This window comes from Candoia aspera, chromosome 3, assembly GCF_035149785.1.
Source record: "Candoia aspera isolate rCanAsp1 chromosome 3, rCanAsp1.hap2, whole genome shotgun sequence".
NCBI classification, from domain to species: Eukaryota; Metazoa; Chordata; class Lepidosauria; order Squamata; family Boidae; genus Candoia; species Candoia aspera.
The window spans coordinates 20,369,610-20,395,400 of NC_086155.1; the positions used below are offsets into that span (position 1 = coordinate 20,369,610).

Sequence of the window (25,791 nt, forward strand, 5' to 3'; positions counted from 1 at the left end):
ATGTTCAAACTATCGAACAGTGGCACTCATTTCACATGCCAGTAAGGTAATGCTCAAGATCCTGCAAGGTAGACTTCAGCAATTCATGGAGCGAGAATTGCCAGATGTACAAGCTGGGTTTAGAAAAGGCAGAGGAACTAGAGACCAAATTGCCAATATCCGCTGGATAATGGAAAAAGCCAGGGAGTTTCAGAAAAACATCTATTTCTGTTTTATTGACTATTCTAAAGCCTTTGACTGTGTGGACCATAACAAATTGTGGCAAGTTCTTAGTGGTATGGGGATACCAAGTCATCTTGTATGCCTCCTGAAGAATCTGTATAACGACCAAGTAGCAACAGTAAGAACAGACCACGGAACAACAGACTGGTTTAAGATTGGGAAAGGAGTACGGCAGGGCTGTATCCTCTCACCCTACCTATTCAACTTGTATGCAGAACACATCATGCGACAAGCTGGCCTTGAGGAATCCAAGGCTGGAGTTAAAATCTCTGGAAGAAACATTAACAATCTCAGATATGCAGATGATACCACTTTGATGGCTGAAAGTGAAGAGGAACTGAGGAGCCTTATGATGAAGGTGAAAGAAGAAAGTGCAAAAGCTGGCTTGCAGCTAAACCTCAAAAAAACCAAGATTATGGCAACCAGCTTGATTGATAACTGGCAAATAGAGGGAGAAAATGTAGAAGCAGTGAAAGACTTTGTATTCCTAGGTGCAAAGATTACTGCAGATGCTGACTGCAGTCAGGAAATCAGAAGACGCTTAATCCTTGGGAGAAGAGCAATGACAAATCTCGATAAAATAGTTAAGAGCAGAGACATCACACTGACAACAAAGGTCCGCATAGTTAAAGCAATGGTGTTCCCCGTAGTAACATATGGCTGCGAGAGCTGGACCATAAGGAAGGCTGAGCGAAGGAAGATCGATGCTTTTGAACTGTGGTGTTGGAGGAAAATTCTGAGAGTGCCTTGGACTGCAAGAAGATCCAACCAGTCCATCCTCCAGGAAATAAAGCCAGACTGCTCACTTGAGGGAATGATATTAAAGGCAAAACTGAAATACTTTGGCCACATAATGAGAAGACAGGACACCCTGGAGAAGATGCTGATGCTAGGGAGAGTGGAAGGCAAAAGGAAGAGGGGCCGACCAAGGGCAAGATGGATGGATGATATTCTAGAGGTGACGGACTCGTCCCTGGGGGAGCTGGGGGTGTTGACGACCGACAGGAAGCTCTGGCGTGGGCTGGTCCATGAAGTCACGAAGAGTCGGAAGCGACTAAACGAATAAACAACAACAACAACAAATGTGGTAAAAGAATTATCCGTAGACCTTTTACAACCCCTTTTGCAAGAAATGAGATGAGATTTGTTAATTAACTCCAGTTTGATAGCCTCCTTTCTGTAATTGTCCTGTTCAAGCAGACTAGCTTGAAGGTCAAAGAGGTGTATCATGAAAAATGAGTCTTCCCTATCTTAAAGAAAAATATTTATTAGAACATAAATGTTTGTGATTAGAATGTTTTATATCACATGCATGGAATAGGATCCTCAATTTTCACGTTTAATATACATGTAGGTTACACATACTAACTCCAACTGTTACATTTTTTTATTTTTGTATAGGTGTAAAAAGTGTAACATTTGGAGTTAAACATAATATAAGTCTTTAACAGTGTGATTAACACTTAATGCAAGAAAAACATCCCTTCCTTTTAATGAAAAAAAAAAAACCCTCCTTTCAGGCCCAAGCAGATGGAACTTACTTTTTTTATCAGTTACGTAAGTATATCAGAATTGGACACTGAAATGTTGCTACCTTCATGTCCCTGAAACAAAACTTTGCCAAATGGTGGTCCGCTGAGGCAGCTATTCTTTATTTGACCATGTTTCCCAGGTTCTCTCCAAGAAGATGTTAAGAGATCTTATTTTGTTACAGGAAAGGAGATCGGCCCAGTTTACTGAGAGAGATACAAACAAGCTTCAGTAGTGGCATTAGCTCAGGAAAAAAAAAAAAGATTTGCCCAGACCTCACCAAACACTGTACTACCTGATCATCTGGCATGCAAACTTTAGTGCCAATCCCTGCTGGGTTTTCTTTTTCTGTCTTAATTAAGAATGCTGCACAGTAGTGGAATTGCTTTTGACCCAGTTCCCAGTAGTTCTCACTCCAGTGCCTTTTGTTAAATGATTTGGCCGGAAGATCCTGGCAGCTGGGGATTGATAGAAAGGAACAATTATTCTCACTTTCATTGCTGCTGGGAATTTGGGGTTGTTAGTTGTTCTTCGCTGGCCCGCAGCAGCAGAATTGTCTGAGTGCTCCAGGCAAGATGTTCATGGAACATCCTGAACTTGCGTCAGCAGGAACAGCAGAAATCTAGCCAGAAACACACCATCAGCGTGACGCTTGGATGTTTGCAAATGTTTGAGCTTGTATCTCAGACATGGTGCCCTTGGGGAAGCACTAAAAGAGTCCAAAATACATTAGGCCATACAAATGAGGAGCAGTTGCCACAGCGTATGGATTTTTAATTCTCTTTTTTTTTTCCAAATTACTACAACCTCACATTGAAGATCTGGGATATAGAATGCCCATGGTTCAAAGTATGAAGGAGTTGACACTCTGTGCACGAGGAAGATGAAAATAGAAATAAAATATTGTTTCATAAGCCCAGTGCCTTCCAGATGTCCTACAACTTACATCAGGTCCATACACTGGAACTTCAACTTCTTCCATGGAATAAGACCAAAACAACTAAAAAACCTTGTGTAACCCATTGTCTTCCAGAGGTGTGAAGGACAGCTTCCATCATTCTCATTGAACAAAGCCAAACTGAACATCCTTCACCTGACTTGGACAGTAGGGTCCTTCCTGTTTGAGACACAGTGAGGCTAAGAATAAGAAAGGAGGAGGGGGCCAATGCATGCTGATGTCTGGGCAGCTACCCCTATAGACTTTGTTTAGGCATAACACCTAAACAGATCTGCTGACAACACCACAACAGAAGGGCCAGAGTTATTTATACATTTCTTATTGTCCCACACTGGAGTCCCCAACATGGTACCCACCCATGGTTCCCAACAGGTCTACAGAGACCTCCCTTGACATCCAAAAGACTCTCCCATCTGGCTAATGCCTTTATCTAGATTATTTTAATTTAATAGAAGGAAATGGACAGGGGAAAAAAAAGACAAACGTATGAAGGCTGGAGAGATTAGAGAAGGGCAAGCTTACAAGTTTGTCTTCTAGGCAGTCATTTGGGGAATAGTAAAGCCTTCTCTCTCCTCTCCATCATCACCAAGTCAGCCCATTTTCTGTTTGTGTGAGGCCTAGGAGTTGGAGGGGGGAGAAGCTTGTGATCCACATTGGGGCATACCTGTGGATCCTAGGTCTTCCAGCAGGCCTGGATTGCACCCCTTTTCTTTATGGAACCACAAGAAATGTCAGTTTTTTCATTACCAAGTGATATTTCTACTCTGATCTTTCTGAACTAGTTTTCTGTATTTCATGTTCAGGAAAGATACTTGATTTTTATTTTAAGTGCTGTTACCAGTAGTTCTTTGGAGTTGCTGACAAAATAGAATAGAATCCTAATTTTTCAAAATGGTTTGCAATGCAAAGGGCCAGGCAGTAGAAATATTAAATCACACACATATACAGAATTAAACTTCTTTGGCTCCAACTGGAAAGAAGCCTATATGTATGGAGAAGTATCCGCCCAGAGTCCCTCTGGTGGGAGGAGATGGGCGGTGACAAATTTGATGAATAAAACAAAATATATATAATAAATGCTTGTTCTGAACATGGAATAACAGCTGCAGAGCATTTCTCCTTCACTGGCATTTTAACAATACCCCTTGTCATATTTCTCCAATCATGGCATAAATACTCCTCTGCTCCCAAGAACTTTTCATGCTGCCCATGAGACCTATTACTTTAAAACTCTGGGGTATAATCTTTGGATATAGGAGGGGAAAATTCTAGTCATTAGTAGGGTAAAGAACACCTACTTTCAGGCAATGTTATCTGAGCACAATAATTTGGTTTCATATTCTGGGCAATAATATTATGCTTTTGTTATATACATGCTGGTAGGGAACCCAGTGACAAAAGAAGACAAAATAGCCTGGCCTGGTACTTCATTAAACATCCCTTTCATTCTGTTAATTAGGTGTTCACTTCACTGACCCAGCAGAAAAGCAAATTGCTGAAGGAGCTGTTATCAAACTGCAGTTGGACTATCCGGCCTCTTGCATTTCCTTTCAGTCTCTCTTTTCTTGGAAAGGAAAATCCCCTTGAAAGGCAAATTTAAAATACAAGCAGTTTGTGCTTGCCTGTAAGCATGCCGGTATATAACAGTGGAGAGCGTCTACATGCCCATAATCCAGAGAGTTTTATGAAGGAGGTTATTCTTCCTCACACATTTACTACCCTCCTTCCCCTTCCATCATATTTACAACCACATTTTTCTAATTAAAATAGCCAAGGCATTTTGTAACATAATTTAAAAAATCATAATTAAAAAACATAATGAATATTCACACACTAATACAAAGAAACAGAAATGGGGCAAAATACTTCGAAGGTTCAACAATATGGCAGAGATACATTATGAAAGAGAACCTGGAAACATTTAAAAAACCTGTTTTTTAAAATTTAAGAATGGGTTACTCTATTAGCAGTCTGAAGCTAAATACAATTTTACAGTCTCATGCTGCATATGAAGACTGCGATCAGATGTGTTTTTAGTTAATGCCTTGTATTCCAGGAGCTTACTGCTAAAATGAGAATTTATTGGAAGCCATATCTTTGCATTGGGTCTCAGAAACAAAGAAACAAAAAAAGTGTTCTGTGATTAACAATACATCTCTGCTGCCACAGTATATTGCAGCAGAGAGAGATGGAGTAGATTCCAGCCAAGTAGAGCTCAGTAAAATATGAATTTATCCGCTCAAAGCAATAATATGGAAAACAAAGAGATAATGGGGTCGCAACACAGCAGGAAATAGTTATGAGGCCATTATCTGAGAGTGGGTATTATGAGCCTCTTTGTGGTCCTCTTTGACATACTGTAAAAACAATGGGTCTAGATTCCTGCAGAATTTGTCTGTATTCACACCTGCTCTTGCCATTTCAAAATCCCCATAAGTTGTACTGTGCATGTTTTCTGGATAGAAAATGGCTATTAAAAATGAAGGGATGGTAAGACTTGAGAATGCAGAGTAAAACAGAACTCCTGTGAGAGTTAGAAAATGCAGATGAACCGTGACTTTTAACTTGCTGATGATGTTGAACTACAACCTAGCATTCCTCATTACTGACCATGCCAGCTGTGACTATTAGAAATTATAGATCAAGCCAGATTCAGAAGAGAAAGAAGCATCCAGGATCTCATTGATAACACTCAAAGAACAGAAATGGCAAGAAAGTTCCAAAAATGCATCTCTCTTTGCTTTACTGATTATATTAAGGTTTCTGTGTAGACCACAACAAATTCTGTATAGCTCTTAAGAAACATGGTGTTCCAGGCCACCTCCTCTGCCTGGTGAAGAATTTGTATGATGACCAGGAAAATAACAATTAGAATGAAATATACGGCAATTATGGAGAGCCAGTTTGGTGTAGTGATTAAGGCATCAGACTAGAAACTGGGAGACTGTGAGTTCTAGTCCCGCCTTAGGCACAAAGCCAGCTGGGTGATCTTGGACCAGTCCCTCTCTCTCAGCCCTAGGAAGGAGGCAATGGCAAAACATTTCTGAAAAACCTTGCTAAGAAAAATGTAGGGGCTTGTCCAAGCAGTCACCAGGAATCAACACTGACTTGAAGGCACCAAATATATACATAACAGCAGAGCCACCAACAGCAGAAAATGAACAGTACTGGAAGAACATATGGGAGAAAGAGAAGATACATAACACCAATGCAAAGTGGCTCCAGGACCTGACAGCAGACCACAGAAATCTCACAGAGCAGGAACCATTAAACTATCACAGTAGCAGACATCCAACAGTGGGTCAAGAACATGAAGAGCTGGACAGCACCTGGCCCAGACATGACCCACACCTACTGGCTAAAGGAACAAACAGCAGTGCATGAAAACCTAGCAGCACAGATGAACCAGCTGCTAGCAGCAGGCTCCCACCCAGACTGGCTGACACAAGGTAGGACAGTGCTGATCAAGAAAGACCCCAACAAGGGAACAACACCATCCAACTACCGGCCAATAACCTGCCTCCCCACAACATGGAAAGTCCTATCAGGCATCATAGCCACCAAGCTGCAGGACCATATAGGCCAGTACATGAGCACAGCTTAGAAGGGCATTGGGAACAACACCAGAGGCTCCAAACACCAGTTGCTCATAGATAGCGCAGTCGCCTGAGACTCAAGGTCTAGACAGACCAATCTGAGTCTCAGGCGGAGAGATTGACTACAAGAAAGTCTATGACTCAATGCCCCACACATGGATCAGTGAATGCCTGGCACTATACAAAGTCAACAGGACACTCAGGACCTTCCTCAACAACACAGTGGGACTGTGGAAGACAAGACTGGAAATCAACTCAAGGCAGATTGACTACAAGAAAGTCTATGACTCAATGCCCCACACATGGATCAGTGAATGCCTGGCACTATACAAAGTCAACAGGACACTCAGGACCTTCCTCAACAACACAGTGGGACTGTGGAAGACAAGACTGGAAATCAACTCAAGGCAGCTCGCACAAGTGGTCATCAAGTGCTGCATATACCAAGGTGATGCACTGTCCCCACTGTTGTTCTGCATGGGCTTGAACCTCCTCAGCCAGATTATCACAAGGACTGGATACGGATACAAGTTCAAGAGTGGAACTACCATCAGCCACCTCCTCTACATGGATGATAGCAAGCTATATGCTAAGAGTGAATGAGACATCAACTCACTGATCCAACTGACACGGATCTACAGTGGGGACATTGGGATGTGATTCGGCCTGGAGAAGTGTGGCCAGATGGTAGTAAAGAGAGGGAAGGTAGTTAAGACTGATGGGGTGGAACTACCAGCAAGCCACATAGCAGACATACAGACCAGCTACAAGTACCTTGGTATCCCACAGCACATGGGAACCACAATAAGGAAGCAAGGAAGACAGCAATATCCAAGTACCACCAAAGACAGGTCCTGAAGAGCCAGCTCAATGAGAAGAGCCAGCTCAGTGAGAAGAACAAGATCCACATCATCAACATGTATGCCCTGCCAGTCATCAGATACCCTGCCGGAATAGTGAGCTGGCCAAAAGAGGACATGGAGGCTGCTGATGTGAAGACCCAGAAGCTCCTCACAATGTTCAGAGGCTTCCACCCCAAGTCCAACACCCAAAGACTGTACACCAGGCAGAAAGAGGGTGGGCTGGGTCTGTTGAGTGTCAAAGCCACTGTCCTGGATGAGACCCAGAGCATCCAGGGGTACATCAGTAAGATGACGCCTAAAGATGAGCTGTTGAGAGAATGCCTGAGGCAGCAGCAGACATGGGAGGAAGATCAAGCAGAGGAAGTACCATGGCAAGACAAGACCCTGCATGGGATGTACCACTGACAGATAGCTGAGGTGGCTGACATTGGGAAATCCTACCAGTGGCTGGAAAGGGCTGGACTAAAAGACAGCACTGAGGCACTGATCATAAAGGCACAAGAACAGGCACTAAGCACCGGATCCATAGAAGCAGGGGTCTACCACACTAGACAGGACCTGAGGTGCAGACTGTGCAGAGAGGCCTCAGAGACAGTGCAACACATAGTGGCAGGATGTAAGATGCAGGCAGGAACAGCATGCACTGAACAGCACAACCAAGTAGCTGGCATTGTATATAGGAACATCTGCATGGTATCCCAAGTCCAGATCGGAGGTTCCACAGAAGGTTGTGGAGAATGATAGGACTAAGATCCTGTGGGACTTCCAGATCCAGACATACAGGCAGGTACTGGCCAATCAACCAGACATCATGGTAGTAGACAAGGACCAGAAGACAGCAGTTGTAGTAGATGTAGCAGTGCCAAGTGACAGCAACATCAGGAAGGAGGAGTATGAGAAGCTGGAGAAGTACCAGGGTCTGAAAGGGGAACTAGAGAAGATGTGGAAAGTGAAGGCCAAAGTGGTCCCAGTGGTGGTAGGGGCACTTGGGGCTGTGACCCCCAAGCTGGGAGTGGCTCCAAAAGATCCCAGGAACAAAGAGAGCTCCAAGACTGTCCAGAACAGTGCAGTGCTAGAACAGCCAAGATACTGCGCAGAACCCTCAAGCTCCCAGGCCTCTGGTAGAGGACCCAAGGTTGAGGAAGACACATACCACCCACAGGGGTGAGAAGGGAATTTTTTATATATATATGACAATTAAATGGTTAATAGTTAAGAAATGAGTTTGCTAAAGTTGTATACTATCACTTTATTTAATTTACAGTATATGCACACAAATCATGAGAAGTGTTGTACTAGAAGAAATGGAAACTGGAATTAAAATTGCTGAGAGAGACCTAGCCTCAGATATACTGATCATACCATTCAAAACAAGCAAGGAAGACTTACAGAGCCAGTTGCTGAAGGTGAAAGAAGAGAGTGCAAATATTAAGTTTAATGCTCAATATTAAAAAAAAACAAAGGTCTTGACAACAGATTCTAACCCGATGCAAATAGGCAGAAAGAAATAACAACCAACTTTATGGGCTCAAAAATTCACCAGAATGGCAATTATATAACCATGAAAGAAAGAGATGTTTGCCTCTTGGGAGAAAGATTATGACATGTTTAGACAAAATATTGAAATACAGAGATCTCACATGGACAACAAAGGTACATACTGTCAAGGGTTGGGGTTTTCCTGGTTTTCCCAGCTGTAATATATGGTTGTGAAAGCCGGATCATCCAAAAGCACGAACAAAGAAGAACTGATGCCTTTGGACTGTGACAATGGAGAAAATGGCCAAGAATAACTTGGCCACAAGAATAACTAATCATTCAATACTAGCTATAGTAAAGCCAGATTGTTCCCTGGAAGAATGAAGCTAAAGTTTAAAAGAAAGAGTCATTGAAGAAGAACCTGATGCTTGGAACAGTTGAAAGCTATTTAAACAAGAGGCTGAAGTAGCCAAGATACTAACACGGATGACATGGGCTTACAAGTACTCAAAGAAGCAGTTACAAGCTGGACAAATTTCTCTAGGTCAGTAGTTCAGTGGTATAACATTTATTTTTGCATGCGGAAAAGCTTAGTTTCAGTTCCTAGTAAATGCAGATAGCCTTGGGAAAGACTCCAGCCTGAAGTCCTGGGGAACCAAGACATACTAAGCTAAACAGCCAGTATATTAACTCACAATGAAGTATTGTTCTATATTTCTATGTCTTGAAGTTCACTAAGAACCCTCTAGGACAGTTGGGAATAGACGGTTAGTTCCATGCCTCCTTTCTTCTTTTAAGAGAAACAGTAATAAATAATGCAAAAAAATCCCATTCATTTCAATGGGATTGCAATACCTCGTCTTACTATTAAATGCCCCTTAAGCAAGGTGCATCATGGCCTTTCTTGAGATTCTACCACCACCACCATTTGGAGGAAAGGCGCACTAAGGGGTGGCTCAGAAAAATAGCAGCAACGGAAACAGGCAGGGCATTTTCTGAGATGCTAACAAACGCAGGAAGTCCTGGACAATTTGAAACACTTCAGAAATGTGCTTTTTGTCACACACTCACAAATCCCCCTCCCCCTCCTTTAATTCAGCTCTTTATAACTGTTCTAATGCTGAGAAATTTGAATAGCTGGTAGTTGTTTTAACTACTGTAAACAAAGCAAAGAAATTCACCCAGGGGAGATTTCCTCCTCCGCTCACTTTGGGTTTCAATAATAATTTCTAAGCAAGATGACATGAAGATTACCATGGGGTGAGGGGAGAGGTTGCAATTTTCTGAGAGATCTATTTCACCATTTCTTGGGCAAAAATAAAATCCCAACTCTTAGATACTCCTTTCCTGAGTGTTAACACAATTACTGTCATTTTTTTTCTTCCGCTGGCCTATTTTGTCCTGTCTACATTAAAAAAAAAACACAACTTTTTGATCTGCATTAATGTTATCATCAATACTAGGCTAAAAGGACATGGGGTGCTGGGATTACGTCCTGCTGCCTTACAAATCAAGTGCGTGTCATGTCACGTCACGCATTGTCTCCACACTGTTGGATGTCCTTAACTAGAAGAGGCAGTTCCTACGCTGTTCCTTCTTCTGGGATGGTTCCACAGAGACTTACTGTATAACTCTCCCTCAGTCAGAGCATGGCATAATAGGGTTTGCCTGACTTCTGGAACGTCCATGTGTATTCCCATGGCTTTTCTCATCCATTTATTTTTTCTGCAAAATATGCATAAAAGGCATTAAAAACCTTAAAAGTGGAAACTTTGGAGACATGATGGAGACCCAAGGAAAACAGAATGCACAACTGAGGTACAGTGGGAAGAGTTATCCCTGGGGAAGATGGGTGTAGGTGTATGTTTGGGGGGTTACTCAAATAGGATCTCCACAAGAAGCTTTGGCATCTATTCTTGGATCAGTATCTCACCCCTATGTTCCTATGCCATCATCCGTCTCAGGCAGGAAAAATTGGAAATCTTCCCATTTCAGCATGAGATGCTAAAGCTGCATGGGGCTTGGAGATGGGCACTTTCTCATGGGTGGGAAATCTTGCATCCTAGTTCCTTGACTTTCCTTCTTCCTGCTGAGACTGACCATGGTGCCTTGGTACTCTTTCACTTGCGTATTCCTGCCTTGGCTCCAAGGAAAAGTGGCTTTATAATTCTGATGCTTACACAAGGCTAGAGAAACATTCTGTTTAGGCTCACTTGACCAGGTTTGCAAAATACACTAACCCATGCACTGTAATTTACAAAGTACAAGAGTAAGGTTCGCACAGAGGACTAAATTAAAACCAAGCAACTCAGAACAGGTTTCTAATTTAGCATCACGTAATCAGGTTTGTTTACCAAAGGATGCATGTTGATTTTGATGTTTGTTCATTTGCAGTATCTCATGTATGTTGTTAATCATCTCCCCTCTTTGGGGGAGATGGGCGGTAGTTAAATTTGAAAAAAAAAATGACATTTGGATAGCCAAATCTTGAATTCCAGAGGTGTCATCTGTGGCTAAGAAGGTGTTTGCACAGCTCCATCTGGTGCACCAATTGTGCCCTTTTCTAGATCAAGGGGCCCCTTCAGTCACTCATGCCCTAGTCAACTCGCAGCTTGACTACTGCAATGCTATCTACATGGGACTACCCTTGAAGACCATCTGGAAGCTTCAACAGGTCCAGAATGTAGTGGCGTGGGCAGTGATGGACATGCCTCAATTATGCCCATGTAATACCTCTGCTTTGCGAGCTGCATTGGTTGCCAGTTTGTTTCCAGGTGCAATTCAAGATGCTGGTTACCTATAAAGCCCTACATGGCATAGGGCCTGGTTACTTGAGGGACAGCCTGTCTTCCATAACATCTTCTTGGTCAATTTGATCCTGCAGGGTTGGGGCGCTCTGGGTCTCTGTGATTAAACGATGTCATGTCTTGGGACTCTAGCAGCGTGCCTTCTCTGTAGCACCTGCCCTCTGGAATGTGGTTCTCCCCACCCTCCCGAGATCCAAATGTTCCCCACTCTGTTGTTTAGAAGAGCTGCAAAGACCTGGCTCTTCACCCAGGCCTTTGGCGAGGGAAAGTGAGACCCTTCACTTCAGTGGGTTTCTAGACCAGGGGTATTTTGGAAAGAGGGACAATCTGCAGATCCACAAGCTCCACCACTCTTGTCAAAATGATGAAAACAGTGTTCTGCAGTTCTGACATAAGCTTCATCCATTTTGTACATCCAACGTCACAACACATACAAAAGGGATGGAGCTTGCATCACATCACTGCAACACTGTGTTTGTCACTGGCTCTTCTTATTCACAGATTGTGTAAAATAACTCTTCCCAAGCTTTGAATTATTCATTGAAACCCCAAATAGTTTTCAGTCTGCATTTTAAAGGACATGTGGCAAATAGGTGTCCTCCTTCCACTAACAGAAAATAAAAACATAAAAATATGTTTGTGACCTATAAACTAATTATTACATCCCCCATTCTAACGACAAGGAAAAAGCAGGTGGAACAGTGAACTGCCCTTTGCATCTGAGCAAAAAGCAGGCAAACAGCACCCCCTGAAGTCTTAACACAAAATACAAAAAACAAAACCGAAAGTTAGAAGTAGCCATGCAGATCTTTGCGATTTTTCTTAATCGCATAATCCACATTTGGGCAGTATCAAGAACACAGATATAAAAAGTCTGCTTTTGAGTTCATCAGCTGTTCAGCAAGTACTTATATACTATTCACACGTACGTCTTTGTTAAATGTAATTACTTAAAAGTATTTACATAAAATATTTCACTGCAAAGTACTTTCTACTTTGCCCCCACATCTATACCAACAGCACCATCACAGGCCCCAACAAGTGCACACACAAGATTAGAGGCACCTTCACATACTGTTCTTCCAATGTGATATATGCCATCATCTGCCAGCAATGCCCCTCTGGATTCTCCATAGGACAAATGGGACAAACTTTGCACTAAAGAATTAATGGATACAAATGTGACACCCGGACTCAAAACAAGGACAAGGTAATACCAGAGCATTTCAACCTCCCAGGACACGCCATAGCATTTTGGAAAAACAGGGCTTTAAGTCTACCATTACATGAGGCTGTTGAGCATAAAACCTTTTGAATACATCAATAGGCTTCAGGCAATCTCAGCTCTCAACTAACAGTTAATTGGTAAATTACTGACAATCTATCTCACATATATCCTGCATTTGTAAATTCAACCCCTCTTCCTCTCCCTTCCCCCAACCCCACCCTAATTTAAAGCCTAGATCAGTCTAGCCACTCCATGCTTCTGACAAAGCCAGCTGCAGTTCACCATACCATTTTTTACCACCATGGACTCACACCAAATTTAAGTCCTCCCTCAGCCACAGCAGTTCACTGGCAAAAAAAAAAAGGAGTCTGGTAGCATCTTCTTGAATAATTTTTATTAAAAGACAAAAACACTGGGTGCTTTGGGGCCAGACATTGTCTCAGCCCACCCTAGCTTGTTGCTATGAAGAAAGATACAAAGATTTATGTTCACCACATTGAAATCCTGAAGTATAGGTGGGCTATAAATTTGAAGAAAAAATGCTGGGCTCAACTAGTATTTTGACTTAAAAGTGGCCTAATGAAAGCATTGCCCTAATGAGAATTATGGAACTAAAGGCAATTTTTCCAGCTATGTGTCAGGAAAGTACAACTTGGTCACAGCTGTAGCTAGCCAATGTGGGTAGAATGCAACCAACCAACTTCAGCCCCAAATGTTGGCTGTGCTGGCTGGCCCTGGTTGGTCTTAAGGGCCAGGCCTTCCCTCCCAATTTTGAACTTAAGCCAGCCAAAAGCACCACAAACATTTTTCAGGCTTTTTCAAACTCATGGATTATCTTTGTAAATCCTGCCTTGGCTCCAAGGAAAAGTGGCTTTATAGTTCTGATGCTTACACAAGGCCTAGAGAAACGTTGTTTAGGCTCACTTGACCAGGTTTGCACAGTACACTAATCCATGCACTGTAATTTACAAAGTACAAGAGTAAGGTTTGCCCAGAGGACTCAATTAAAACCAAACAACTCAGAACAGGAGTTACATTATTCGCTGCACCAGTGTTTCTTATCCTTAGCAATGCTCAAGATGTGTGAACTTCAACTCCCAGAATTTCCCAGCCAGCATTCTGGAATTCTGAGACTTGTAAGTCCACACATCTTAAAATGCTAAGGATGAAAAATGTCACAGTACGTGAGCTTTAACCACTCATGTAAACGTTGCCACATAATATTGGCCTACCTTCAGAGGAGGGGGGAAATCTTGGGAAGGAGCGCTAAATGAGGGTTTGTAGCCTGCATTTAAGTAACACCTATTTAGAAGCAAAGATGGGAATTTTGAAAGCAATAAATATTGACTGTGAACATCAGCATCAGACAGGCAAGGAAATTCTTTTCAGCTGTGGAACCTGATGTCAACTGCTTCCCAATGCATATGGAGTGGGACAGAAACATGCAGCAAGAGACTTGCAGCAAGAGACGGCTTGTCTGGACTCAAGCAAGTTCTAAAGAGACTTTGAGGCCTGCCTTGAAGAAATTCACCAGAAATGGTATTTTCCTCTGAAAAGGATCCCTAAATTTGCAGAGCATAAAAGGAGCCAAGAGACTGAAGACAACTGGATATTTGTGACTTGTGTCCTAGTAAGATCAGAGATTGGTGTTTATTACCAGACTGACAAGTTGGGTTGCTGTGCAGTCTTCTGTAGGTTTCTGTATATTATTAAAGCACTTTAAGTCTTCCCACCAAAAGGCAGGATGTAAAATTCAACTTGCATGAAGGAAAGCTAATAAAGCTGTTAACTATCCTTATATAAGTGTTTTGGAATTGTAGAAACTGAAGAATGGCTTTTTCAATGATTTCTGAAAAAGTCTACAAAAATCACAGGTGTTATTTTGCGGCTTCACTAAGAACTGAGGACGTTTTTAACACTCAGTTCAAAGCCTAGCTTATCCAATAACCGACTGCATTGGCTGTGTGCGCGCGTGCTAAAACATGCTAGGTCTTACTTTGCTAGCTTCTCTGTGAACACAAATGGCAATTAAGCCCCAAGCCTTTTCATAACCAGAGGACCAGTTACAGCATCTACTCTCTCAGCAAAAGTGTGCCATATTACCCAATGCTTATCTTCAGCAGCATCTCAAACAGACTTGCAAAGAACAAGCTCACACGTTCTTCTAGGAAGACAAATGGTGCACCCTTCAGCTTTCTGCCATGCAGTGTGTGGCAGGCTGGCTCACAGACATCAGGAGAGAAAAAGCAGAAAGCCGTTCTTTCACAAGTCACCTAGCTACGCTGACATCTGTCTGTAAGCTGCCCAAAGTCATACACATGAGATGGGCAGCAACATAAATACATTTACCTCCCAACCCTGTCGATGATCTACATCAAGACTCAGTGCCTAGGAGGCACCATTCCAGCTTAATATGCAAATACCCTTCTTCCAACGTTCCCTTCTGCAAAGTTCTCCACTATTAGCTATGTGTGCTGTATTAGTTACGTAACACGATAGAGCCTGATGCTGAACTGGCACTGGGGAGACCCGGGCTCTAGCCCACCTTCTCCAGTGCAACTCTATGGGTGACTTTGGGCCAATCATTCTCTCTCAGCCCAACTACAACAGAGTCAGTGTTGTGGGGGGAAATGAGAGGAGAAATCACTATGTATGGTGCTTTGAGCTTCTGAATTAAAAGGATATAAATCTATAAATTATTTCTTAAACAAATTTAAGAAATAATGAGGGATCATGGCTCAGTGCCAGCCAATTTTTACTCAGTTGTTCCACAACTCTGCTACTTGGGGATGTCATGAACCTGTAGGCAACACAAAGTGTCCTACCAAGGTACAGCCCTTTGTTAACTATCCCAATAAACAAGTACAGCCCCTGTTCATACTGGACCAGTTCTGAACCTACACACTGAGGGCCTGTGCCCCCAGACAAGACGACAAACTGAGTTTGTTCCACCAATGAGGACTTGCAACCACTTAGTTTTGCCATAGTGCAAATAATGTATTTATTGAGTGTCAACACTACTGAATTCAAATCATTTTCCAGCAAGTCAGGGTCTCACACTACTCTTGCAAACATCAGACGGCAGTCGAGAATCTGTTAAAAAAGGAAACAATGTTTAGTCTGGATTTACTAAAGGCAGCAGAATTGAGTAAGGCCCTAAACCCTTTCCACCAACGAACTTAAGTGCTCAATTCTCATATAATTCTATGCATCACTTGTTTTACCAGTTTGTTGAATTATACACAAGTTTTGTTCACAGATCAAGATAAACCAAAAACAGTACAAGATGGTTTAGCCAACTATGTCAGGCCACGTACGTGCACAGCTTTAGTTGATTTATTATGGAGAACTGGGAGAAAAAGCACCATTATCTGCATATCTACATGCTTCCCATCCAAGATGAAGATATGTAGCCCATCACACTACATACAGTAGCTACTTCCAAGAAGCTATCATCATAATGTACATTTCTTTCAAAGCAATTATATAAAAGGTATGGTCCTACACATTTGTATGTTAAGTAAAACAAACCTTTCTGCAGGATTTACACACTGAGTAGCAATCCAAGAAAAATCTGATGCAGCTTCTTATATCACCATGTGCTCCAAGCCATGCACCAATCTCCTGGAAGATAGTAAGCCACATGAACTGAGAAGATTTACATCTGGCTTCTGCCTTCAAACTCAATACAAAATGTGCAACATTAAGACTTGGGTATCAGTGGAATCAGGCTATTTGGCTAGAACACATGCTTGATCAGCATAGTCGATATGATGGGGGAAAAAGAAATAGTCATCATGTACCACTGAACTACATAATTTGCAGTCCCTTTGTCTTCTTTATCTTAAGAGTACTTGACTTTCAAGCAAGCTTGATAGGCGACAACTGCAGAGAATAACCGTATCTCTTGATTCTTTCAATTACCCAGTCTGATTAAGTTCTGTGGCAGTCTTAAAAACCATACAACTCTGCCAACTGCAGTCAAGCTTCTGGATCAGAGTAGCACAGTTCATTTTATATTTGAGGTCATTTTAGATGCAAGACTGCACCATGTTTTAGCACGATATGAGCCTCAGGCTCATCAATTTCCTGCTCTGCCTTATGAGTAAATGAAAGCTTTTTGTTTTCAACAAATGCACTAACAAGAGTTCCTATTAGGTACATGCTTACACATATCTAAGCAGTTTAAATCAGGAGTGGGAAACTTCCCAGGTACTGGTTGGGGCTAATGAGAGTTAAAGCCCAGGCATCTGGAGGACATCACATTGCCAAAACTATGGGCAGTTCAATCCACAACCAAATTTGTATCCCCCTCCATTCACTGATACTTAAAAGAAGTACAGCTCACAGATAGCTAAGGAAAAGCTTTGATTAAACTGTAATGAAATGTTTCCTATAAACTGCCTTTTCAGTCAATTTGCAACACAGAAGTCTGCAACTTAGGCAGCTTCAAGAACCAATTTCATCAAACTCAACTAGGATTTCCAAGTTTTTTCCACCCACATTTTCCCAACATGCATAGACCCATCCAGATAGTCTTAAGAATTTGACCTCAACTTGAAGCTGTTAACATTACCTTTCATTCTTTAACCCCAAAGAAAAACCATGCAAAGTACTTCAGGAACCTTTCCAAAATCTTTAAAACAAGGTTGACCAGGATAATCCTTGTACTGCACATTTTAGTCTTTATTTGTAAAGTTGAGTTATGCCATGAACTCCTGGGAGAGGCAGAATTTGCTCCAGGACACTCCATGGTATACTGTCTCCAACTAATTATAGGGAGGAGCAAAGCACTCCCTTCCAGAGAACTCCAAAATGCTGTTTCCTCCAGGACCAAGTCAATCTAACCATTCTGGTTTGTAAGTGTTCCAGAACTAAATTGTCTGGAAAGCCTCCAGTCAGAGCAGCCAGATCAGCATGGTCCAAGAGGGAAATGTAACATTTCAGAGTCTTCCTGAATGTTCCACTTAGGAAACAAGATTCTGAGATTACTTTTCTAACTTAAGAACATAACAAAACAAGCATTCTCACCTCTATATTTACTGGATGTGCTTGGAACAAGTGGCCCAATTCTTTTTAGGTTTAAGTGACTCCTCTTTTTCATCGAGCCAGTACAAGAATCCTGCTACTTCTTCATGGATTCATTTGAATCCTAAAATGATACAGAAGAACTAGTAGTTACATTATAGGCTAGTCTGCCTTGGATGGAATAAGCGAACACACCAGCTGATGTATCAGACAAGATCTGGCTAATAGAGTAAGATCAACAGCATCGCTCTGATGGGGAAAAAAGCTTTAGTCATCATATACATCAGCTCTAAAGACACACCAGAGAAGGAATGATCCCCAGGATATTTGCAACTATGATAATTTCCTTGTTTCCTATTTGCCAATCTAGCTTTCAAAGAGAAATGACATGCAAGCAACAAATAATTTACAGGTAGCTTAAATTCTGTTCAGTTAAAATGATTATCCATCAATGCATCGTTATTTTCCAGCCTCATGATTGCTTTTGAAAAGTATTCCTACAGAAATTTCAACAACCCAAAGTGCAAAAATTAACAAAAATGTGATCCATAAAATAGATTTTTTTTTAACTCTGCTTGCAAGAACAAATAAGCTTTTAACTACTGTGCAAGGTGATCAAACAAGCTATAATATCTGGGGGATTTACAAGGAAAGAGTACAAAACAGGAACAGCATTCTGCCTCCTCTGTAAGTAGGAACTGCATGTGCATAATACTTGCTCTGTGGTGCTGCTGAAAAGTGTACTCAGCTTGGCAGGCCATGCCTCAGTGCCATCTACCCACTGAATGAATGGGCTTACAGTGGCTCTTCAGACCATCTCCTTCAACCCAGGAATATTAGGGGAGGAGGAGCAACCTGCACCATGCTTACAAGTTTTTTAACAGGAAAACAGAAGCTGATAGCCAATGTGGGTTTATTGCTCCCAAAATGTCTAACCAAAACTCACATTGGGTAGGAATTTGAAAAGTTGCACAGCAATTCCTATGAAGAAGAATCTGGCTCTTATTTCTTCTATTGTAATAAGGCAGACACGAGGGTGCACAGCTCCTTTTAAAATATTCATAGGAAATACTCAGAGTCATTGCTGTGAGATGGGCAGCTTCCTTCATTTAAATAAAGAAATAAATTTCAGCACAGAAATAAAGTGCTGCCAATTCAAGCATATCCCATAGGAGTTTGCAAGATTTCAACAGTGAAGAGAATCCACTGTGGTCGAAAGCTTCAGCAGAACAGCTATTAACATTCTGAGCTAAGTACATGCTTGTGATGAGAGCCAGTTTGGTGTAATGGTTAAAGGCATCAGGCTAGGAACCAGGAGACTGTGAGTTCTAGTCCCGCCTTGGGCACAAAGCCAGCAGGGTGACCTGGGGCCAGTCCCTCTCTCTGTCCTAGGAAGGAGGCCATGGCAAACCACTTCCAAAAAAACCTTGCCAAGAAGACTGCAGGGACCTGTCCAGGCAGTTACCGGGAATCAAGAACTCCAGGCACAAAAAAACCTCAAAGGCACAACCCCCCAAACATGTACACTATTAATATCTGTCACCCTTTATTACTATGCCATGTGCATTCTTCTGCACCCAACTAAAAATAGGCAGCCAGAAACTCACATGTCCTTTTCACCACATTCACCACAGAATGGATAATAGTACTTTAGGTGATTCCACATCTTTCAGCTTGGAGAGCTTTGTGACCGCTTCCGTCGGCCATTCTTCACAACACCGCCTGAAACAGAAAGAGATCCAAGACAGAAAGATTACCCTACATCCTTAACAAAAACAAGGTGTATCAATTCCCAGCCCCCGCTCCCCTCCCCTCCCCTCCCTCCTCACAGTACAACTGGCGCATCAGACAAGTTCTGGCAAACAGCAAAGAGTTCAACACTTCCGCTCTGATGGGGAAAAAAGTCTTAAAAGTCATCATGAGCACCAATTAAACTTCCACGCGCTAAGTCTGCATCCTGGGAGAAGAGTACGTGAAAGAAAAACGCAGGGGAGAGGCTCCTAAATACATTTTGCATAATCTTAAGAGAAAGAAGACTCGGCTAATATACCGCGAAAAAAGAAAAGGGGGGAATGAGAAATCGGCGAGGCACGCTAAAATCTCACGAACATCGAAAAACTTGGCAGATGGCGGCCGATCGCCAAGCACTACTCTCCAGAGAGACTCACCTCACCCACCTTCGAAGAAGAATCCAAAAGGAACGCGTGCGTTTGCGTCGTGTCCTTATATACGCTAGAGCAGCTTGGTGCGCAGGTCCGTCCAAAGCATTTTGGGAAATGTAGTTTTCAGAGACCCTAGTGTATGCTAATATTTGCGTGCCTTCTTTGATTGGTAGCTGGCGTTATGGGGCGGGACAAGTTATATTTGAGGGTTGAGAGGAACACTTTAGCTTTGCAAATTTGATACGCAGACGCTGAACGCAATTCTGCTTCGTTTAATCATCCTGGAATAGAGTATTGGTGTGGAACGTAGAATGGTAACGGGCAATTATCCTTTATTTCGGATGGTAAAAGCGAAAACATGGCTATATAATGGATAAAATGTGACAAATACGGATTTGCTCTGCATAAGGCGAATGGAAGCTCAATCGCTAACATGCTTACTCAGGAATATTTCTCGAAACTCAATAGAAAGTAGATCTTTAGTAAGGAACACAGAGTTTATGGGATAATTTTCACAGTCGTACTGTTTTTGCAAATTCAAAAAGAAGATATAACAGAGAACTAAAGTCCTGAAATAAATCCAAGGAAATTGAGTTTAATGGGTTGTAGAAAGGTGAAAGGTCCCCTGTGCAAGCACCGAGTCATGTCTGACCCTTTGGGGGGACACCGCTTTCGCGACATTTTCTTGGCAGACTAAAGCCAGCTTAAATTCACTTGTCAGAGCAACCACAGTCCTCCTACTGCAGACCACAGAGTATTCATAAAAAATTAAAATCCTTCCCATAAGACGTAACAATTTTTCCTTAACCATACTGTAGCACATTTTAAGAAAGATGATGAAAACAAGCACATCCTTAAGTCCCCAAAGTTGAACAGGAAACGCTCAAAGGAGCAGGGTAGATAATTGGCGGGCAGAAACTGTAGCACGCATACTTTGAAATGGGTGGTTAAGGCAGTGTTTCTCAACTCTGGGGCTGGCTGGGGAATTCTGGGAGTTGAAGTTTCCACATCTTAAAGTTGTCAAGGTTGAGAAACACTGGGTTAAGGTGTTGGACCAGGAAGGGGAAACCCAGGTTCTAGTCCACCCTCAGCAACAGGTAGCCCAGCCTTCACTTAGAAGATCCTGTAAGGGATTGTACAAGATGATGCTTAATAATCAGAAAACGCTTCTCTTTTCCTTAGGATTACTGCACTAGCAAGTCTGTTGTGATTGAATTTCATGAAGCTCTTAGCTATGAACTGAAAGCCAGAAGTGTCAGTGATGCTGGGACTCTCCTACCATATATTTGTTTCATTAATTCCAGAATGTTTCATGGCTGGGGTAGTAGGTAATAAAGCTATGTTTTCATATACACAGATCCCAACCAATATTGATTGTACTGTCCTCCCAAGATGGGCATCTTCCAGATGTGTTGGATTACAGTGTCCACTACCTACCTGGGGGCATGGGAGTGTAGCTGAAATATATCAAGAAGGTATCATCTGTGGCAAAGATGCAAAGCAGCTTGAATTCAGACACATTTATCCAATGGCCAGCATAGTAGTGGATAAACTGAGGGACAAAAAGGAGACCCAGGTTCAAGCTTACCCTCATGAATGGAGGAACTGGGTGACTTTGAGCCTATACCAGCTCAACCTATTTCACAGGATTGTTTTGGGGGATAAAAATTGGAACATGGAGAGCTATGTATGCTTCCTTGAGTTGCACTGCATGAAAGAAGGAATGAAACTGGAAGTCTTAGCATGGATTCAGATCAACTAATTACTCGACCGTTGCATCCCTTTGCTTGGAAAGGGTTGAGAAAAGAAGCAAAATAATTACAAATGTGGTATATACCTTTCAAACATCTCTGAGAACAAAAAGATGGGACAAAACAAGGACAGGCCAACTTACTTAACTTGGATTGCTCATTACCTTGAACTCATCTTGGACAGAGCAGAGTCAGCAGATTCCTGTTTAGATTTCTTTATAGCAACTTTATTATTTATTTTTAATAGCCTTTTAATTAACAAAAGAAAAAGAGCAAAACACAAAGATAATAATGATGAAGATACATACATTGTCAAAGAGAAGAGAAAAAATGTATCGTATTTCATTTTTTTGCTAAAGCACTTTTGGTGTGTGTGTGTCTCTTCTCTTTGACAATGTATGTCAACTCTACTTAGGTTCAACAGATATATTGTTATTGCAGTTAATCACAGGTTCCAGTTGTGCCAATTGTTGCAAAATATTAACTGGGAATTTGAGTGAAGACATTGGGCTTCATCTGTGGGGTGCGTGTGTGTGTGTGTGGAATCAGAACGGGAAGGACTTCTCTAGATAAAGGCACATGGTTTTTTTGCTTCAGGGAAGGTTGCACTGTTGTTCCACTTTCAGTAACCAGCCTCCCATCCTATGCACATTTGACATCCTCATTTAGTATCCATGGAAGCAAGACATAAAGCATCCCAGCAGTCCTTGTAACTCAGTATTCTCATCTATGCTGACTTGCAGGATTTATGGCACTTCTGGTCAGGAGCTTTTATTAGATAATTTCAACAGGAGACATCTAGAGCTGAATGAGCAATGGATTTTATGTACAAAGAAGGTCCCCATCAAACTTGACTGAAATGTCTGATGGAAAATTCTGCAAAGTTTGGTTTTACCTTTGAAAAAAGGTGTCCACAAATCTTAGACCTGCAGAACTGTGGATATGTGTTGACATGAATGCATTTTTTTTAATTTATATTTTTTTGTCTTCCAGCAAGAACTGGATGACCTACATTCTCTCTTAAGGCTAAGCCATTTTGTGATGACAGCACTGCAAGGACTATTTCAGAATCAGCTCATGATTTGTATTCCCAGAATGATGTACTTTGTAGCCATTGTTAATACATAAATCTTCATTACCATTCAAGAAATGGCAGTTTTATTAATTACTGCTCTTGTAACAATAAATCTCTCCAGGTACCATTAAAAAAACCCACCTTGTTACAACCTGCCAGAATTCCTGATTACAACACTGCAGAGGGTGTTATCTATAACAAAGATAGGCTTCAAAATCAAGCTCAGTCATGGGCACAAAGCCAAACTACTATTTAGCTGATCTTGGCTAATCTTGAAAGCCAAGCAAGGTTCAACATGATTACCACACAGATGTCAAGCTTGGTTCAAATGACCTTACCCTGGACACAAAATGTATTAGAAGGCAAACTGGCCATTTAATAGTTGAGAGGCAGCGTCCAAATGATAACAGCACCCTTCAGTGAGCACCGGAACAATTTCATTGGACTTAAGCGTTTGGTTTTATAACAACTTACAGATGTTTCGCATTGATAGTTTTTCCAGACATTAAGACATTATGCTAGAATGGAATAGTATCCACTAGTATCCATTCTGGGTTGAGGTGAGAGTGAGATCATGCACACAGCTACAACCCAAACTCTACATATTAGAGGGGACTTATAGTGGTTCTTAAAAGTTTGTGAACCCTTTTGAATTTTCAGTATTTCTGCATAAATATGACCTAAAGCTTGATCTGTTCTCCACACAAGTCCTAAAACTAGATAAAGAGAACCCAATTAAACAAATGAGTCAAAAGCATTATGCTTGTTAATTTATTGAGGAAAATGATCCAAAGCTACATATTTGTGTGTAGCAAAAGTTTGTGAACCTTTGTTTTTAGTAACTGGTGTAGAGTTACTGAGTGGTGGTATTAAGGGCAAAATGGGTGCCTTCAGCTCGGCACAAGCATAAGGCATCCATTTCCTCTTCGAAACATCAGGCTGTTTTCTCCATTTGGAGGGGTTTAGATGCACATTTTGCCCCTAAATGTCTCAAAATGGGGGGGGGGAGCCTTGCCTATTTGGTCATATACAAAACCCCCAAGAACAAATACAGTTACCCATTTTAATAAATGGGAAGCAAAGTTTTTCTGAAGACATGTCAGAAAGAGGAAGGTCTGAAGATGTAAATCTATCAGTACGGAATGGAACTCAGTCATATTAACTACTTGAGAGCATTGATCCTATTTGTTGTATTTTGTTATCCTTAGCCTTAAAAGGTTGCCTTTGTTTGCAATGGGACTTAGGGAGAGTTCTACCAAATTGCCAGCTATGCTGGAATTGTATGTTTCAATGGCAGTAGTGCCTATTAGTAGCTGTACCGCAGAATACAACACATGCCCTTAGGGTAGGGTCTCCAACTGGGTGACTACCATATTTTGATAAAAGCTCCAAGCAGAATAATCCATGTTGTTTATTTGTTTAGTCACTTCCGACTCTTCGTGACTTCATGGACCAGCCCACGCCAGAGCTTCCTGTCGGTCGTCAACACCCCCAGCTCCCCCAGGGACGAGTCCGTCACCTCTAGAATATCATCCATCCACCTTGCCCTTGGTTGGCCCCTCTTCCTTTTACCTTCCACTCTCCCTAGCATCAGCATCTTCTCCAGGGTGTCCTGTCCTCTCATTATGTGGCCAAAGTATTTCAGTTTTGCCTTTAATATCATTCCCTCAAGTGAGCAGTCTGGCTTTATTTCCTGGAGGATGGACTGGTTTGATCTTCTTGCAGTCCAAGGCAGTCTCAGAATTTTCCTCCAACACCACAGTTCAAAAGCATCGATCAGCCTTCCTTATGGTCCAGCTCTCGCAGCCATATGTTACTACAGGGAACACCATTGCTTTAACTATGCGGACCTTTGTTGTCAGCGTGATGTCTCTGCTCTTAACTATTTTATCGAGATTGGTCATTGCTCTTCTCCCAAGGATTAAGCATCTTCTGATTTCCTGACTGCAGTCAGCATCTGCAGTAATCTTTGCACCTAGAAATACAAAGTCTTTCACTGCTTCTACATTTTCTCCCTCTATTTGCCAGTTATCAATCAAGCTGGTTGCCATAATCTTGGTTTTTTTCAGGTTTAGCTGCAAGCCAGCTTTTGCACTTTCTTCTTTCACCTTCATCATAAGGCTCCTCAGTTCCTCTTCGCTTTCAGCCATCAAAGTGGTATCATCTGCATATCTGAGATTGTTAATGTTTCCTCCAGCAATTTTAACTCTAGCCTTGGATTCCTCAAGCCCAGCTTGTCGCATGATGTGTTCTGCATACAAGTTGAATAGGTAGGGTGAGAGTATACAGCCCTGCCGTACTCCTTTCCCAATCTTAAACCAGTCCGTTATTCCGTGGTCTGTTTTTACTGTTGCTACTTGGTCGTTTATACAGATTCTTCAGGAGGCAGACAAGATGACTTGGTATCCCCATACCACTAAGAACTTGCCACAATTTGTTATGGCCCACAGAGTCAAAGGCTTTAGAATAGTCAATAAAACAGAAATAGATGTTTTTCTGAAACTCCCTGGCTTTTTCCATTATCCAGCGGATATTGGCAATTTGGTCCCTAGTTCCTCTGCCTTTTCTAAACCCAGCTCGTACATCTGGCAATTCTCACTCCATGAATTGCTGAAGTCTGCCTTGCAGGATCTTGAGCATTACCTTACTGGCATGTGAAATGAGTGCCACTGTTCGATAGTTTGAACATTCTTTAGTGTTTCCCTTTTTTGGTATGGGGATATAAGTTGATTTTTTCCAATCTGATGGCCATTCTTGTGTTTTCCAAGTTTGCTGGCATATAGCATGCATTACCTTGACAGCATCATCTTGCCAGATTTTGAACAGTTCAGCTGGGATGCTGTTGTCTCCTGCTGCCTTGTTATTAGCAATGCTTCTTAAGGCCCATTCAACCTCACTCTTCAGGATGTCTGGCTCTAGCTCCCTGACCACACCGTCAAAGCTATCCCCGATATTGTTATCCTTCCTATACAGGTCTTCTGTATATTCTTGCCACCTTTTCTTGATCTCTTCTTCTTTTGTTAGGTCCTTGCCATCTTTGTTTTTGATCATACCCATTTTGGCCTGGAATTTACCTCTGATGTTTCTAATTT

The 25,791-nt window shown here is 41.9% G+C and overlaps 1 long non-coding RNA gene and 3 other non-coding genes across 4 annotated transcripts; all 4 read right to left on the minus strand.

Moving 5' to 3' along the window:
- Positions 1–15,659: 15,659 nt before the first annotated feature.
- Positions 15,660–19,454, minus strand: LOC134492913 (uncharacterized). Its single transcript, XR_010067531.1, has 4 exons — positions 19,319–19,454; positions 17,715–17,835; positions 16,215–16,307; positions 15,660–15,776 (listed from the first exon to the last, which is right to left on the minus strand). It is a non-coding gene; the product is annotated as an uncharacterized LOC134492913 (long non-coding RNA).
- LOC134495059 (small nucleolar SNORD12/SNORD106) lies at positions 16,401–16,492 on the minus strand. The gene has a single exon (XR_010067755.1). It is a non-coding gene; the product is annotated as a small nucleolar SNORD12/SNORD106 (small nucleolar RNA).
- LOC134495057 (small nucleolar SNORD12/SNORD106) lies at positions 17,909–17,999 on the minus strand. The gene has a single exon (XR_010067753.1). It is a non-coding gene; the product is annotated as a small nucleolar SNORD12/SNORD106 (small nucleolar RNA).
- Positions 19,455–19,546: 92 nt separating the features above from the next.
- On the minus strand, positions 19,547–19,641 carry LOC134495058 (small nucleolar SNORD12/SNORD106). The gene has a single exon (XR_010067754.1). It is a non-coding gene; the product is annotated as a small nucleolar SNORD12/SNORD106 (small nucleolar RNA).
- Positions 19,642–25,791: the final 6,150 nt, after the last annotated feature.